The sequence below is a fragment of the Pimephales promelas genome, chromosome 15 (assembly GCF_988280905.1).
Source record: "Pimephales promelas chromosome 15, fPimPro1.hap1.1, whole genome shotgun sequence".
Taxonomy (NCBI): domain Eukaryota; kingdom Metazoa; phylum Chordata; class Actinopteri; order Cypriniformes; family Leuciscidae; genus Pimephales; species Pimephales promelas.
In genome coordinates, this window is record NC_142783.1 from 27,063,961 (window position 1) to 27,082,144 (window position 18,184).

At 36.9% G+C, this 18,184-nt stretch overlaps 1 long non-coding RNA gene across 4 annotated transcripts; it reads right to left on the reverse strand.

The window, feature by feature from the left end:
* Positions 1-1,725: 1,725 nt before the first annotated feature.
* On the reverse strand, positions 1,726-18,168 carry LOC120482587 (uncharacterized). Of its 4 annotated transcripts, XR_016146704.1 has the most exons (7): positions 18,105-18,167; positions 17,849-17,960; positions 11,018-11,488; positions 9,114-9,208; positions 8,716-8,796; positions 7,655-7,769; positions 1,726-3,146 (listed from the first exon to the last, which is right to left on the reverse strand). It is a non-coding gene; the product is annotated as an uncharacterized LOC120482587 (long non-coding RNA). The 4 variants fall into 4 exon arrangements; XR_005623475.2 differs by having other exon boundaries at positions 8,716-9,208; positions 18,115-18,168; XR_005623474.2 differs by having other exon boundaries at positions 8,716-9,208.
* Between the last annotated feature and the right edge of the window lie 16 nt (positions 18,169-18,184).

Sequence of the window (18,184 nt, forward strand, 5' to 3'; positions counted from 1 at the left end):
CACCCTTTGGATTATGTCGCGGCCATTGCCGCGTCTCATGATGCAGTGAAAGGTAAGTCTATGGGAAGCATGACCTGGTCATCAGGTTCCTGAGGGGAGTGAGGGGGCTAAATCCGCCTCCCTCCCCTCCTGCCCTCTGGGGACCTCTCAGTAGACCTGGGTGCTCTGCAGAGGCCTCCCCTGGAGCCTTTGCAGTCGGTAGAGTTTTTGCCCTGTCCTATCTGACAGCACTCCTGATTGCATTGGTATCCATCAGGAGAGTAAGGGACCTGCACGCACTCTCTGTTGACGAAGTGTGCCTGGAGTTCGGGCCGGCTTACTCTCACGTATTCCTGAGACCCCGGCCTGGATATATGCCCAAGGTTCCTACCACTCCCCTCCGGGACCTGGTGGTGAACCTGCAAGCGCTGCCCCTGGAGGAGGCAGACCCAGCCTTGGCACTGCTCTGTCCGGTACGTGCTCTCCGCACCTATGTCGACAGAACGCAGTGTTTCAGGACCTCAGACCAGCTCTTTGTCTGTCATGGGGGGAGCCAGAAGGGAAGGGCTCTCTCAAAGCAACGGCTGTCCCACTGGATAGTGGATGCCATTGCTTTGTCTTACCAGCAGCAAGGCCTTCCGTGCCCCCTTGGTGTGACGGCCCATTCCACTCGGAGTGTAGCCTCCTCTTGGACTTTAGCGCACGGCGCCTCGCTAACAGACATCTGCAGAGCTGCAGGCTGGGCGACACCCAACACCTTCGCCAGATTCTATAATCTGCGAATTGAGCCGGTATCCTCTCACGTACTCGTTTCGGCCAGTTCTGGATCCGCTCAGGTGTCTTCGCTTGCTCGCCACTCCACTCCCCGGACTGGATAAGTGCGATATTTCCTCAGTTCTTCCATTGAAGTCTTGAGTCCTCCAGCACCGACGATGCGGGCACCACTGCGTGGCTCTGGATGCTAGCTAGGTGCCTCCATGCGCACGGTTCCCCATGGTAACCGTCTCATGTGTATTATCCACTGTAAGCCTCTCTGAGCATGTGTCTTCCCTTGGCAAGCCATCTGCCACCCCTGGAGTTTAAATCAGTAGCCACCTGCGGTTGGTACTCCAGTGTTCCATATGTGTCCCTATGTGGCCATATGTGTATTCTTAAGTCCTCCCTTCGGTAGGCAGCTGGTAGCATGTCCCCTTCGGGATATGTTTCCCAGTGTACCTTGGTAATCCTGTGTCAAAGTCGGATCCCCAAAAAAAAAAAAAAAAAAAAAGAGGTAAGGCTCGGGGGTTCAGTCTTTCGCAGGGCACTGGAAGACAGCTTGAAGATGGCGTGATGGCACAGACCCCCAATCTCCGTCACTTCTGACGTAACTCGAAGTGACTACGATAGGGAACGTCTCGGTTACGTATGTAACCCTCGTTCCCTGAGTAGGGAACGGAGACGTTACGTCTCCCTGCCACTTCTGCTGTATCGCTGGGTAGAGGCCGAGTTCAGTCTTGGCTCCTCAGCGAAGACATACTGCGGTTGCGTTCACTTCCTCCTTTTATACTCACGGAGTAGGGCGGAGTACGCTATGCAAATTTCCGCAGCCCCAAGGCATTGCATGCCATTGGCTCGTGTTTTAATACTCGAAGAGGATTGGCTTTCTATGCGAAACCCCCAATCTCCGTCACTTCTGACGTAACGTCTCCGTTCCCTACTCAGGGAACGAGGGTTACATACGTAACCGAGACGTTTTTATTATATTAAATTTTTTATTAATCTAACATTTTATTACATTCATTGTAATTGATTTTGTGTTCATTTATTCATCACTAAATATTTACATAAAAAAATAATCGTGCAGATGTATCCTCTGTGTAAATGCATTTATGTCAACTCTGTGCAGCAATAAGGAGTTTTTCGGTATACTGTATATATACAGTAGCCTATATAATGCAATAACGCACAATATTGTAATAAAAAATCAACTTATATCACCTTAACTATATACTTATATATATATATATATATATATATATATATATATATATAGACCATTTCACAAGATGTAAACAACACTGGTCCAGAAGCACTTCCTGTTTCAGTTTTTTAATACTACATAAAAGCTGGGGTAAAATACAACCAACAGAACATTTAAAACTGAATCAAAAAGTTGAACAAGCATCTTTAAGATGTTTTCTTTATATGTGAAATAAAGAAAACAGTTACAAACTGAAACAGGAAGTGTTTCTGGACCAGTGTTGTTTACATCTTGTGAAATGGTCTATACTGGACAAACCCAGCTGTTGGATTACACTTTTAAATAGCATTTTTAATCCAACATTTGGGTTGGTTCATATGACCCAAAATTTAGTTAAAACAACCCAGCATTTTTTAGAGTGTATATATGATACATATACATACTTATATTCTATCAAGAGCTATACACACACACACACACACACACACTTGTGTGTGTGTATATATATATGCAGCTCTGGATTCTGTACCACTTTTACTTAGGGAGCAGAACAGCTAATATTTATAATATTGTATATTATTGCAGTCTAAATATGCCCACAAATTATAACCAGTTAAAATAAAATAGGTTCGTGTATTAAAATGTTTTCTTGAGTATTTTTCAACGTCAAACCATCCTCATCATACATACCATAGTACCTTTCCATTCTGGAGCTTCATCCTTACAAACAGTGACTTTTTTTTCTTTTCTTTTTTTTCTTTCTGCAGAGTACCAGAGGGGTACAGGTGAAACGCTTGCCCTATGTGGCACTAAATAAATCAGCACAACCTTTGGCTTGACCTTTTTTCATCCTGCGAACTTTTCCTGACCTTACAAGACATGCTCGGATTAAAGGCTCTTTTCTTCTAGCTCACCGGTGACCCAGCACCTCCGCCCCTCCGCACCCTACACATCTCCCATCTGACTTCACTGCCTTCCCTCCCCTGTAGGCAGATGAAGTTCAATCCATCCCTACTTTTGTTTCATATCCTTAAGATCTATCACTTCAAAAGCCGCGGCTCACTGCGGCCACCACTGAACGCCGCGAGAGGCCACTCAAGAATCAACTCCATCAGCGCTGTCAGGACCCTGAAGACCTTCAGCTCCACACTGGGGACCCCTCCGTCTTCCTCAGGGGGCCCCCTAAGCCCTGTGGCACCCGGGGGCCCTGTAAAGGATATCAAAGATGAAACATCAATGGGAGCCACTTGAAGGATGCGCGACAGAACTGGAGAAAAGGCCACAGCAGAAAATATGATGCCAGAAAACTCCAAGCGAGAGGAGGCGTTCTTCTTTGCAAAAACCCATCATAGTGCATTAGAAAAATCACTTGTTAAAACAACTTAGTGCTTTCATTATGTCAAATTTCATTATGTTGATTTTTTTATAAAGAAATGAATACATTATTCAACAAGGACACGTAAAATGTATCAAAAGAGAGAGTGAAGACATTCATAATGTTTAGGTTTCTAAATAAATGATGTTCTTTTAACTTTCTGTTCTTCACAGAATCTCAGTTTCCAGAAGAAAAATATGAATAATATGATGATGATGTCACTCTAAAAAATGCTGGGTTGTTTTAGCCCAAATTTGGGTCAAATATGGACAAAACAACCGTTGGGTTAAAAATATAATTTCAAAATATAACCCAATGGCTGGGTTTGTCCATATTTGACCCAAAATTGGGTTAAAAAGACCAAGCAATTTTTAGAGTGTAATAAAAAATGTTTCTTGAGCAGCAATTTAGCATATTAGAATTATTTCTGAAGAATCTTGTGACACTGAAGACTGGAATAATGATGCTGAAAATTCAGCTTTGCCATCACAGGAGTGAACAAATTAGTCATATTTCACAATATTTTATTCCTTGTCATGATTTTGTATCCAAATTTATTACAAAAGGTTACTGACAGCATAACTTTTGGGCAGCTGAGTATGTGAAATATAAAACTTAGTTTCATATAGTAGCCTGCAGGATTTTGAATAATTATGATTTACAAGATACATTAGTTTAATAAGTATAGTGCAAATTAAAATGAACTTAATAGGGCTGTCAATGCAAAGTAAACAGAATTAATTGCAAATATCAATATACTGAGAAAAGTCACAAAATATACAATAATTCAACAACGTGCGTGTGACAGAAGAATGCAAAAAATACACATTACAAAATGCCATTGGCCGTCTGTCCATTCTGCACAGCATGAGTTTTTATATTCCATCTGCATTTTTTTTGTGGTTTACATATGCAGATGGACGTTTTTGGCTGTCCAGTCACATCTTATATCATGACAATTCCATGTTACTACATAGGTGTCAAGAGGCACCATTAATTGTAATATATAATCTAGGCCTGTCAAACGATTAATCGCGATTAATCACATCCAAAATAAAAGTTTGTGTTACATAATATATGTGGGTGCACTGTGTATAATTATTTTGTATATATATATATATATATATAAATACACACACATGCATGTATATTTAAGAAACAAATATTATTTATATTTAAAATATTTATATTTATATAATATAAATTATATATATATATCTATATACAGTATATATTCTTAAAGTAATTATACACAGTGCACCCACATATATTATGTAAACACAAACTTTTATTTTGGATGCGATTAATCATTTGAGAGCCCTAATATAATCACACTAAATTATGTATTTTTTAATGTAAATTTTTATGTAAATTTTTTATGTATATTATTTATATTTAAAATATTTATATTTATATAATATAAACTATATATCTATATACAGTATATACATGAAAATATTTCTTAAAGTAATTATACACAGTGCACCCACATATATTATGTAAACACAAATTTTTATTTTGGATGCGATTAATCATTTGAGAGCCCTAATATAATCACACTAAATTATGTATTTTTTAATGTAAATTTTTATGTAAATTTTTTATGTATATTATTTATATTTAAAATATTTATATTTATATAATATAAACTATATATCTATATACAGTATATACATGGAAATATTTCTTAAAGTAATTATACACAGTGCACCCACATATATTATGTAAACACAAACTTTTATTTTGGATGCGATTAATCATTTGAGAGCCCTAATATAATCACACTAAATTATGTATTTTTTAATGTAAATTTTTATGTAAATTTTTTATGTATATTATTTATATTTAAAATATTTATATTTATATAATATAAACTATATATCTATATACAGTATATACATGAAAATATTTCTTAAAGTAATTATACACAGTGCACCCACATATATTATGTAAACACAAACTTTTATTTTGGATGCGATTAATCATTTGAGAGCCCTAATATAATCACACTAAATTATGTATTTAATTGTAAATAATTGTATTTTATATTTATCTATTATTTTAATTTTACAGTTGAACCCAATTGAATTGTATTTATTATATAATTATTTAAGTATATGATATAATTATTTCATAATTGTTTATTAATTAAAAAAAATGTATTGCAGACGAAAACCATCTGTCACATAAAATGAGAGAAAATAAAGAAAGAAAATCAGTCAATAAGTGATTCTAAACATGGATTACATCTTCCGGAGAAAACAAGCGACTGCTCTGTTCTGAAAAGGCAATCCTCTCAGTCTTTTGTGATGGCCTAGTTTATCTGAAAGTTGTCCCCAAGCAGCGGCTAAAGGAGTCTGTCCGAGCGATTGGAAAGCGACTAAAGGATCAGGGGCGCCTGATTATGATCCTCTGCACTATTCTACTCCAGCCTTCTGGGCCGCCCTGCTTACTTCCCTTTTTACATTAGGCAAGTGAACAAAGCACAGATCTGGCATTATGGATTAGCAATGTACCTTTTTTTTACCTGACTTGGAAGCTCGTAGCGGAGAATGTTTTATCTGACCGCGCTATCCCATTAATATGGCTTCTTTTGTTTCCGCAGCCTTGTGTCCTATTTAAACCGGAAGGCCCGGACGATCTGCTTGGCCGGTCGCTGCACCTCCCCACAATCCTTTGGAGGGTGCAGGAGGATCACAGAAATGCACTGATTAGCCGATTGCTAACACCTTCAGGGGTGTCGGAGAGTCTCTCTGAGAGAAAATCTTCTACGTTTGTCTGCTGCCGTCGTGATAACATTGTTAGCCGTTCTGAATGTGTCAATAAAAGCGTCGCTCCAAATTTGCAGATCGCTCGAATGCTCTCAGCATTGCTCCTCAAAAGCAGCTCATGATTTAGCGAAGGAGGGTGGAGGGCGGGCAAGTGAGCGGGCCATGTGTTTGCGAGAGGAGATGGCTCCCTTCGCGCCGCCACACACACACACACACACAGACACACTAGCCAGCCTCCACTGGCCAGGATGAGCGGCTTTTTTGGAGCCAACGGAGAAAACATGGCACAATATGCTGCGAAGTCTGGAGGTGACGGGAGAGCGAGCTGATAAAGGATGACCCGTGAAATCCTGCATTTGCAAACAAACACACGGCTGTTTGATAAAGCTTAGTGAAACACAGCAGGCGGGGAGAGGGAAAACAGACATTACGATCAGGCCTCTTTTTCAGTATCTCTCTTGTGATGCAGAGATAATGCTGTGCTTCTGATACCATGCCCAAACTTCCAGCCAATGAGAGCAGAGCATAGTTTTACACGCTGAAATTGAATCTTCTTCATTAATTGGGACATATCAATTGCCGTCGGTGGGTCGGGTTTGGCCTGCGAGGAAAACAGCCTCATAAATGTATTAAGTAATGTCTTGATTAAAATCTAAAACTGCAAAAAGGGTTAGGTTTGGGGATATGTTTAGGACACAGAAAATAGAACAAAAAACAATAGAATTTAATGTTATATCAGAAATATGATGGAAAAATATACAATTTTTTTGACAACCAAAAATATTATGCCAAACCTTCTCCAATTATGCATTCGAGTGTGCCGCCTCTATTTTAAAACCCACCAGCCGCCACTAGTAGCAATAACTGTGTGTATAATTTGTTTGTCTGAAATATATTGGCGGCTCATTGCTGAAAAACTTTATCACAAATGGTTTAATTTCTCACATAGTACACATCACCCTGAACAGCAGTCTGCGTTTAGATACCCAGCTACCCAAAATTCATTGCTGAAACTTTATTTTCAGTTTTGTTTTTTGGCTAAATGCAAACTTTCAGTTCATCACCAAAAATAAATGTGACTCTGCAAATAAAATATGATAGGAAAACCCCATTGTCTTTCAGATAATGTACTGTACACACTACTCCCAAATTGTAAATTTAGCTGAAAGGACTACATCTCCATAACCCTGAAATGTAAAATCCAAGCAGTGCCAAAGGTATCATTCCTCCTCATTCCTCTGGCTGCCGGGTACCTCAGCCAACATGGCTGCCATTCAGAATGGGCATGAAAGACTAGCAATATTAGAATTCTATTACAGAGAGACGACCATCAGATGAGTGTGTGTGTGTGTGTGTGTAGCATTCACATAGCAAAAATTAGCACAAAAAGATCCATTGTCAATAGAGATGTATGAAGCATTACTCACAGAAACCAAGCATCTCACAGTTGAAACCATGTGACCAACTTGAACATAAACAAAATGTGTGGAAAATGTTTTGATGCTGGAGGAAGTTAAAGTTAAAGGGATAGTTCACTTTGAAATGAATGTTTGGTATGTTTTAGCTTACCTCAAGGGCAACCAAGATGTAGGTGTCTTTGTTTCCGCAGTAGTTTCAATTTTGATAGTTTTAGGTCAAACCGTTCTTGTCTGTCAGCCATATAATGCAGGACTATGGTCACCACCTAAAAGAGCATGCACAGAGAAGTCTAAATTAAACATGATTTAATGACTTGTAAATGTAAGTACACATTAATGGCCTAAGACATGAAACGAGCGGTTTGTGTGAGAAAACGAACAGTATTTATATTGTTTTACCTCTTGTAACCACAGGCACGTCCAAGTGATCTGAGGGCGCGGCTGCTTTGTGGCTGTGGTTACAAGAGGTAAAAAAGATATATAAACGATATGTGGTTTATATATTGGTAATATAGTTGTATTTTAAGTATCGGGTTAAAAAGAAAAAAAAATAGATTAAAACCTAACAAAGTTTAAAATATTAATTGTACTTGAAAAGTTTGTGTGTGATCGTTTATCTGATACAATGACAACAATTCATTACATTTTAAAGCTGTATGTTTATGCAAGAAAGGCACCTGTTCTCTTTCTTATAATGGTGAATTTGATGATTTTTTTCTGTCCTCTTTCATGCTGTTGTTTTCCAACAACATTCACATTCACGCAAAATGCATGCTCCCATCCTCCACAAGGACGTCTAGAAGGCTAAAAGGCACAATCTGTTTCCCTTTGTTAAGATCGGTGTTAAAACAAAGCTGTGTCCGCCATCCACTTCGCCATGGGAAAAACAAAACGCGGCTCGCCCGCATTGCAATTAAGATCTTTTAAAAGAAAAGCAGCAATCCTTCAACTGCGAGGCTTCACTGAGCACCTACGATTTGCACAAATAAGCATAAAAACAAACAAATAGTCCATTATCTCCTTTTGAAATCTATAATGTGTAATTTCTTTATCTTCCTGATTATGGTACTTTGTGATGCTTGAATGGGAAGCCTTGCAACCCTCCCCCTTACTCGCCACTACAACAAACCGCCAAAAAAACAGAGTGCATTGAAATCCATGTGGGTAGAAAAATTGAAGGGGTTAGGGTGAGGAGCAGGGTGTAATGATAACCTTGTTGGGATGATCCTTTCGCTTCGGCTCCATTTTCTCCAGCTGCATCGATTCGCTCTCTCTGCATGAATGAAGGTAAATCTGCAAGAAACCTCCCACTTATTTTATTTTCAGCTCACTTTCCCATAATTCCTCCCCCTAAAATTGTTTGCACAACAATGCTGCAAAACATCTGCAAAAACAGATAATTAATGTGTCAAGTCAAACTAATGCATTTTATATGAAGACTATGCTTCACTGGTTGTAATTATAACACATTTCTCTCCCTCAGTTACTCTCTTCCCACACACACCTTCCACCCCTCTGAAATGATTACTTGTTTGATAATGCCTGGCGAAACATGGAAGCACTTATTCATGGAGTGTGTGTGTGTGTGCGCGCTCAAATGTGTTAGCCACCTCCACCTTGATGGTTCGCTGAGCAGAAAATACACAGTGTCCATCTCCAAACCTGTGCTCTGTGGTCAGCCTGGCCACCCACCATAGAGGACGTACTACAGAAGACACAAAATTCACAGGGTTTTTAACAATTTTTGTAATAAACTTTCATTGTAATAGTTTTAATAGTAATATTCAAACCTGACATTTATTATACTTGACATGTTGCTGGAGATTTATGAACTTAAACATACTCTTATGCTCACAAAAAAATGCATTTGATAAAAAATAAGTAATATTAATATTGAATATTAAATGTAATGTACTCCTGTGATGGCAAAGCAGATTCTTCAGATCAGATATTATTCTAAAATGCTGATTTGAATAAAAGAAAAGAAAAAAAATAGCCTGATGATTACGGTATGTTGAAAACATTTCTGCTGCTTAATATTTTTGTGGAAACCATAATAAAACAAAATCCAGGATTGTAATAATAATATTTATTTTGTAACATTATGTCTTTACTTTCACTTTTGTTCAATTTAATGTGTCCTTACTGAATCAAAGTATTAATTTCTTTAACTCTTTCACACGTAAGTTTAAAATATTCCCTCCTGACCCTCCAGCGCAAGTTTTTAAGGCCTTATTATTTCCATGGTGATGCGTGAAAAACTACTGAAAGAAGTGTTACCTGTGGTGGAAGAGCCTCTTTTCAATATTATTAACTCGTCTTTATTTTTAGGTCATGTTCCAAGAATATTCAAGCTGGCCGTAATAAAACCTCTCATTAAGAAACCCTAATTAGATCCAAAAAGCCTAGCAAACTACAGACCCATTTCAAATCTTCCATTTATGCCTAAAATACTAGCAAAAGTTGTGTCCGCTCGGTTGTGCTCTTTCTTGCAATAAAGAAAATTATATCTATGAAAAATTTTAGTCAGGATTCAGACTGCATCATAGCACAGAAACTGCGCTTGTTAAAATTAGAAATGATTTACTTTTAGCTTCTGACCAAGGCTGAATCTTAATACTATTCTACTCGATCTTAGCGCTGAGTTCAACACTATAGATCATAAAATACTCTTGGGTCGACTACAAAACTACATTGGTGTTCAGGGACAAGTATTAAGCTGGTTTAGATTATCGGACCGTTATCATTTTGTCTATTTAAATGGGGAAAAATCGAAGATAACGTCAGTAGACTATGGAGTGCCGCAAGGATCAGTGTTAGGCCCTCTGCTATTCTCAATATATATGCTGCCACTTGGTAATATTATAAGAGAACATTACAATTTTTCCACCTTAGAAAATTGCTAAGCTACGTAGCATGCTATCATACATTTCTGAAATGCACTTTCTGTAAAGCTGCCTTGAAACAATATATACGAGAATGAACCTCATTGGTTCTCGCACGCCAAGCAAGCATGCTTGAGCTTCCGTTTTTGCCACATCTGATGTGTGCGTTGATTTTTTTCTTGCGAATAAAAGCCTAAATTAAATCAGACCGCTCAATTCATATTGATTAGTTTTACGATATCTTCGAACCGTAGTTGCGTCGCATGTCAAAGGGGGACAACAATCTCTCAGATTTCATTCAAATATCATTATTTGTGTTTCGAAGACATGAGGTTGATTGACAAAATTTTAATTTTAGGGTGAATTAACCCTTCAAAGCAAGTGCATTATAAAGGTACTTATAATGGACGTTATGCTTTATATCGTTTCATAAATAATTTTAACCAAAGTTAAAATGCATTATATTCGCAGATTCCTTGTTCCATCTGAAATATTTTTTTTCTCATGTATTTTAATGCATTATACTTGAATTAACTAAAATTTATTTTAAAAGCTTCAAGGGAAGTGTTACCAAAAGACTTTGAACAGTAGTCTAAATACAATAATAAATAAAACTCCACTGTACTTACTGTAATAGCAAGGCCTCAACAGCCTGATTCAAGTTATCTGAAGTGCTGCAGTGCCTGCATTATTAAACATCACACAACAGTGTGCATGAAAACCTCAGATTGTCTCTGTATCAAAAATGCCAACTACTTCTCATATCGCACAAATAATAGAGTTCAGACAGAGTACAAATTCACATCTCCAGGTGTGAGAGGCATTCAATGTGTGCAGGAATCTGAGGCGGGCAGGTCCCTGGCGAGTGGCTCCTTTTCACCCGGTCAGCAGGACAGGAGCCGAGCGAGCCAGCGGACCAGCAGGAGTGAGCCCCTCCTGGGGTAAAAAGCAGCTCCTGCTGCCCCTGTTGCGCAGCACGGCTCCAGAGCTGGGGGCGAGACAGGGGGAGGCCACTTCTATTGGGCAGGAGTCTCACCATCAGCCAATAGGACAGCAGGGAGCAGTCGGATGCCAGGTGCCTCATCTCCAACTACAGGTGGCTGCAAATACATAATCAATTCTGTCATTTCTCACCTGCAACTGGGAGCTTGGATCAGTGTTAGACAGCTTGAGGTTTATGTAATGAGCTTGTTGGAAGGACATCGCCTTTATTGTGTGTTTTAAGATTCCTAAAGCATATTTATCATTTTTAGGCCATTGACCTTCATTCGCTTTCATTAAAATAATGCAGGACGTGTCAGCTTCAGAATCAATTAGGAGAGTCATTCTGATCTAACCTTTGAGATTATTTTAAATTTGACAGGAATATGATATGGGCTATAATTGCCTTATCATCTCGTCTTTCCTTTCGAATTATATTCATAATGTTTTGTAATAGCTTCTATTGCAAACACAGCCGTCATTTCTCTGCCCTGCAATAATGCTATAATAAATGCTGGCACAATATAGTTATGTTATCCGTATCACTTAACCAATACACTGTAGACATTATCATCATTATTACTATTATTATTATTTGGCTGCCTTAAATCTCTAAGTACAATCAACTTGGATGTTTAAGTCATTTCAACTTAAATTACATTATACTGACTTAAAAAAATAGTTTCATATTTTATAACTTATTAAAAAAAGTGTAAAATTGCAATACAATGTAAAAACATATGTTGTCATAACTTATTAATAATATTTTTTTTTACAGTGTAAGATATATGAGCCTGATTTCATGAAAGTTCGAATCTATAGCACGAATGTCGGATATATATTTCATTACAATTAGTGTGCTGACTCAACATCTTAAAGTAAAAATCGAAAAAAAAGATGTATTTAGCAAACCAGAGATACAAACCAGTCACAAAACAGAGTCTGAAAGCAAACCTACATCTAAAAATAATTCTAAAATAAAATCTATACAGATAAATAAATGAATTATTTTTGAATTAAAAAGCAATCGTCTGTTTCAAAATGATTTTGCTTTAAAATGGGTTAATATTCTCAACCGGACTGATGTTTACACATCAGGAACCACAATAAATATGAAGAAATGTCGAGCTATGTACTTTACTGAAATAATCCACTCTGATGCCTGTCAATTAATGATCCGTTCTGCATCAAATACCCAAATACTGAGGTCACAGGCAAATTAATGAAACACAGCCTACATGTGTTAGCCAATTAAAGAGGAGGTCAACCTCGAGGGAGGGCCTTTATATATTAATGGACTCCTCTTGTCTGTTGTATAATGGAGTCAATAAGCTACATAGATGCGCAGTGTAGCTAGAGATTTTTTATTAAAATACAAAATGCATTCTAAAAATTATGTATGATAAAAATTATGTAAAATAATGTATTTCTAAAAATTACAATGCATAAGCAACAAAAGGCATTTATAACTAGCACACATTTCTGGTACACATTAGAAAATGAACAGTGCACATCAGCATAAGAATGTTCAGCATAGTTGCAAAATATGTCCTGAAGACATTGACAAATTATGTTTATGAAGCTCTGTGAACTGAGAGGTATGATTAAAACTATAGTTTAGGATGTTATCACATCTGTGATGAGCATCTTTCTTCAAAACAGCATAAAACACAATGATTATTCTTGCACTGAAAAAGAGAAATCATTAAAATATATTTCATATATACTTTGTATATATAGTGCTTAAAAAATCAGCAATATAATAAAATGTAATAAATATGATACTGTAACAGTGCTACTGGATCAGGTTCTCCATCACCAGAGTTCAATGCAATACTTGACAACAGATCACAGCTGCCATAAAACATGGACATACACAAATCACATATATGTGCAAGTATGCACAAAAGCATCTCTAAAGCCCTTTTGTCATTCACCGGGAAAAGTCATTTATCCTCAAAACAAAACTTCATAAATGTATACAATATTGTCTCACTTGTCAGTTGCAAGGGTTTCTGTATGACTGGCTGTGAATAATATGTGTGTAACTTTACATTTGCGCCAGCATTATTCTGAACATATTGATTGGTCACCAGGATTGCTGATCAATGTTCTGAACTACGTTCCTGCACAATAAACATCTCGCACGAAGCAAAAACTAAAGGAAACGAAACCATAATTAGTCTACATCATTACAGCAGTATTCAAAAGCTGCGAGGAAATTCAATGGAAGAAGGGAGGGGATTGTTTATTGAGATTTCTGATCAATATGAAAACTTTGCTTTTAAACATGACGTGGGTTGAAGAGCTGTTTTTTCTGCAAGTAGATTTTTTTTTTTTTTTTGTAATTGTGGGACTTTTATGGCATTCCCACGAAATGAGAACCACTTAATATACAGCTGAGTGATATTTGATGACTAAAATTCTGAATGTAGCCTACATACTAATAGAGACTGGGACACAATTCTTTATTTCTTTTAAAAATAAATTTTATTTCTTTTCTTATGTCTGGTTTACATTGCAAACAGACTAAAAAGAGCAAAACGTTACTCTACGAGTTAAATCTGGTCTGTTTTGACAGGCTTTATGCTGAACGTCACATGAACAAACAGGAAAACAGCTCTCATTGCAGGGTATCTAAATGTTAGTGTTAAAAATAAAAATAAAAACATTTAAATATCAATCTGGATATGCGATGGAGATTGGTTGAGCTGATCTTTGCTCGCTCCTTTGAAGGGATCTTGTATTGGCTAAAACTGCTAACAAAGCACTAGGCCTAAAAACCTGAACCGGAAGCGATGCACGTCGAAACTTCCGGTAATTAGCAGAAATATTTGGACTTTTAACACTTAATTTAACACGTAATTACATTAAAGATGATTATGAACACATATGGGTATGTGCAAATACATGTATAAACTAAGCTATGAGGCTAATTCTGTATGCTATGCTAATACATAAGCTAAGTTAGCTAACTAATACAGACATTAATGATCTTTATAAAATAGTTCAAACTGCATTTTCCCATTATAACATGACGTTGTAGGAATTGTAATAATAAATTAAAAGTAATTTGAGCCAATGGGATCGCTTGTGGTCCTAACCTTTCTGCTGCCGATCGTTTGTTGAACCCCCTCTCAGAATATGTTTGTTTGTTGCAGATAGACACATTAACTTTGACTAAAGTCTCTCAGAGTTTAGTTTGTAAGCAACATATTCAAGTAGGCCAATGAAAAAAGAATGAATAGTGTAAAATTATGTTTATCTGGGCATGCAATGTTTAGACTGTTCGATAAATAGAAAAGGACCAAAACCACAGCCTCATTAGGCTATTATTTTGGACCAGCAAACTGCATCCATTAACCATTTAATGAAAATCTTTTCTAATCTAAATGAGTGTTGATTTATTTGATGTGCATTAGCCTTTTCAATGCTAAAAGAAGAGTATACACCTGTGATGCTCTCAAAGATACCCCATTGACACAAGTGCTCTGAAACTGAGCACAATGAACTTTTTGGCACACTCCATTCACCAAGTAATTCATGACCTCTGAACACAGAATTTTCTTTGGCAACACGAGAGCATTGATAATTAATACGGCTGGGGTAATTTGCAGGTGCAGATCTTGATTTATTCTTAGTCCTTTCAGGAGACAAAACCCCTAAAGGAGCTGGGGCAAATAATCAAAGAGCGACATTTCCGAGTCAATTCATTCGGGTTATATATAAATATATATAAAACCGTTTTAGCTGAAGAACACTTTATTAAACTGACTGTCCACCCTTTATTTGGGATAATGTATTGTGATAACAGAGGTTAAGCGACACACTCAATGTTTTATTAATCAACAATATGCAGATAGTTACCGACACATTAAAAACTAGAAGCAGTTCATTAAATCAAATTAAAGTGCATACTTCATCTGTTTTTGTAAGCTATTAACACCTCATAAATAATACATAGTACATGCAACTCGTGCTTCCAACCATAGAGACTGAAAAGACTGTGTTATAGAGACCTCTACTGTTCTATGCTTGTAAATGCATTTTCATTTCACCTGAGGTTCGTTTTACAGTCTATGGTTTTCACTCGCTGAGTGAAAAATTACATTACAAATTATTTATTAAACAATGACTCTATAATGTAGCTTTGAGTGAACTTTAGGGAAATAAACTATCTTTAAACACATTTTTCCCTCTCTCACTTGTTTATTATTGACATGCAGGACTATTTTTGTTATTATGGATTTTCACATTTTAATATTGAAATGTAAAAAAATAAAATAATAATATGATCCTCATGTAGGCACTATAACAAAAAAAGACATAAATAAAAATAAATAAATAATAAATATATGTTCCTTTGCATTCCTTAATGAATCTGTCTGCACACAAGTTCGGCTTCTTACTATATATTATTGGTATAAAGATTAAGTGTCTTGAAGCAGTCTAAAATCATTATCAGTCAGTTTTCAGTCTGTGAAACTGGATATAATCTATATTATTTTTAAAAACACATCAACCAAGAGCGAAGCCATAATTGATAGAAAATAAAAACAAAGACTGTTGTTAATTTGATGTAAGCCTTAAATTTGTTGGAAGCAAGTACATTCTTAGTGTAGAAGTAAAAAAAAATAAAAAAATACCAAGCAATACAGTTAAATATAGTTGCTAATATGAGTGATATTTCATCATCTTTTTTTCTTTTGGCCAAAGTTATGCACATTGACCCAGAGAGGAACAAATAAAGATCATAGAACGTAAAGGGTGTATTAAATTAGCAGCACCCCAGACGTCCTGGAAGATCTTCCAGCACCTGCATCTATCCCTCATCTCCCCTCACTCATCAGTATTCCCTCACAAGAGAGAGGGAGCATCTCTGTTTGGGTGTTCTCCCTTCTGTCTCTCCTCAGGCTGATGTGGAGGACAGTGAACAAAAGTGGAACACAATCAGTACTGAGCAGCTGCTGGCATCCTGACCCCCAACCCACCCAACCCCTCTGTCTCCCACTCCCTCACTCAGACACACACACAAAGCCTTGAAAATGACCACATAACCTTCACCAAACTGGGAATCTCCCTAGGCAACTGAGGGAGTTCTGCTCCGGTGGGACTGTATTCCAGTAAATCATCGGTGTCATGAGCTTACATGCACACACATTCACCTAGCCTACTTCAAGTCTTTCAAATGTGCTCACACTCACTGATCTCAACTTTACATGGATGGATGGATGTGGATAGATAGATAGATAGACAGACATGTTTATTCTAGCACAGTTTGAAGTGTATTTTCAAAAGGCCATGTCTTTCTTTCTTCAGTTGAAAAGAAATTAAGGTTTTTGATGAAAAGTTTCCAGGATTTTCTCCATATAATGGACTTCAATGGGAATCAAACGGTTCAAGGTCCAAATGAGTTTCAGTGCAGCTTGAAAGGGCTTTAAACGACACCAGGCGATGAATAAGGGTCTTATCTAGCGAAACGATCGCTCATTTGAAAAATTAATAAAAAAATTTAAGTTTTATAAGCCCAAATGCTCGCCTTGCTCTGTTCTGTGATGAGTGTTCGTGACTCTCCCGTTCAAACACGTTTATCAAAATGAACAAATCTTTTTTTCGAGTCAGGACTCGAAGGGTCCTAAGACACTTATTCATCGTCTGGTGTCGTTTAAAGCCCTTTGAAGCTGCACTGAAACTCTCATTTGGACCTTGAACCGTTTGGTTCCCATTGAAGTCCATTATATTGAGAAAATCCTGGAATGTTTTCATCAAAAAACTTAATTTCTTTTCGACTGAAGATAGAAAGACATGGACATCTTGGATGACATGGGGGTAAGTAAATTATCAGCAAAAGTTTTTTTTAAAAGTGAACTACTCCTTTAACTCGCATAAAAAAAAAATCAAGCTAAAGTTAGGTGACGGCTTCATCAAAAAGTATAAGCACAATATCAGCTGAAATTCTTTAATTAAATTCAGTTTCTTTTTAGACATGCATTTGCATGCCACTGTCTTAATGTACAGACTCAATAAACCAGCATAAAAAAAAAAACAAATCCACAAAACAGTCATGGACCGTAGACACCACACCATCAAATGCTAAAGAATAATAGTTTGTTTTAAGAGCAACCGTGCAATACAGAAGAATAGATTTACAGCATTTTGGCTGTAAAAAATATCAATTTCTTACATTATTTCTTCATAGGGGCAACATTTAAAGTATTTGTTTACTTCAAAATAGAGCCTAAATAACATAGTGTTGATTCCAAACATTGACTGTACTCAATCAAATATATTAAGAAGCATATGTTTGTTAACAGTCCAAAAATATAAAAGCAACGCAATAGAACATTGGATGAAAAACACTAGCTTGGAAATTTGACTTTACCTTTTAAGACCAATAGATGGCAATCGTACCTCACCATGGATATACACATATTCTTGCTTATTTTCTATTTTTTCTCTCACCGCCATTCCTTCTTTACCTGCATAGTGCCAGTGTGGCAGTGAAATCCTGTTTCTGAAGAAGCCGTTCCTTTAGCAGAGCAAACCAGTTCGACACGCCTCAGGAGGACTGTCACAAACACTGTTTCATTACTACAAAACAAGGATTTCAAATTAAACCGTTTGCTTAAAAAGCTTAAATAATAACAATATTAATTAAAATGCCTGGTACTTTTTACAAAATGTGAATAAATGCTGAAATCTAATGTTTCATTGCATAATGTCTCTGTTGTTTACTTGAGCTTACTGGGCGGTGTGTGAGTTGCAGGAAGACCGAGCTGCTCTGACAGCTCAATAAGTCATACATTTAGAGGCCA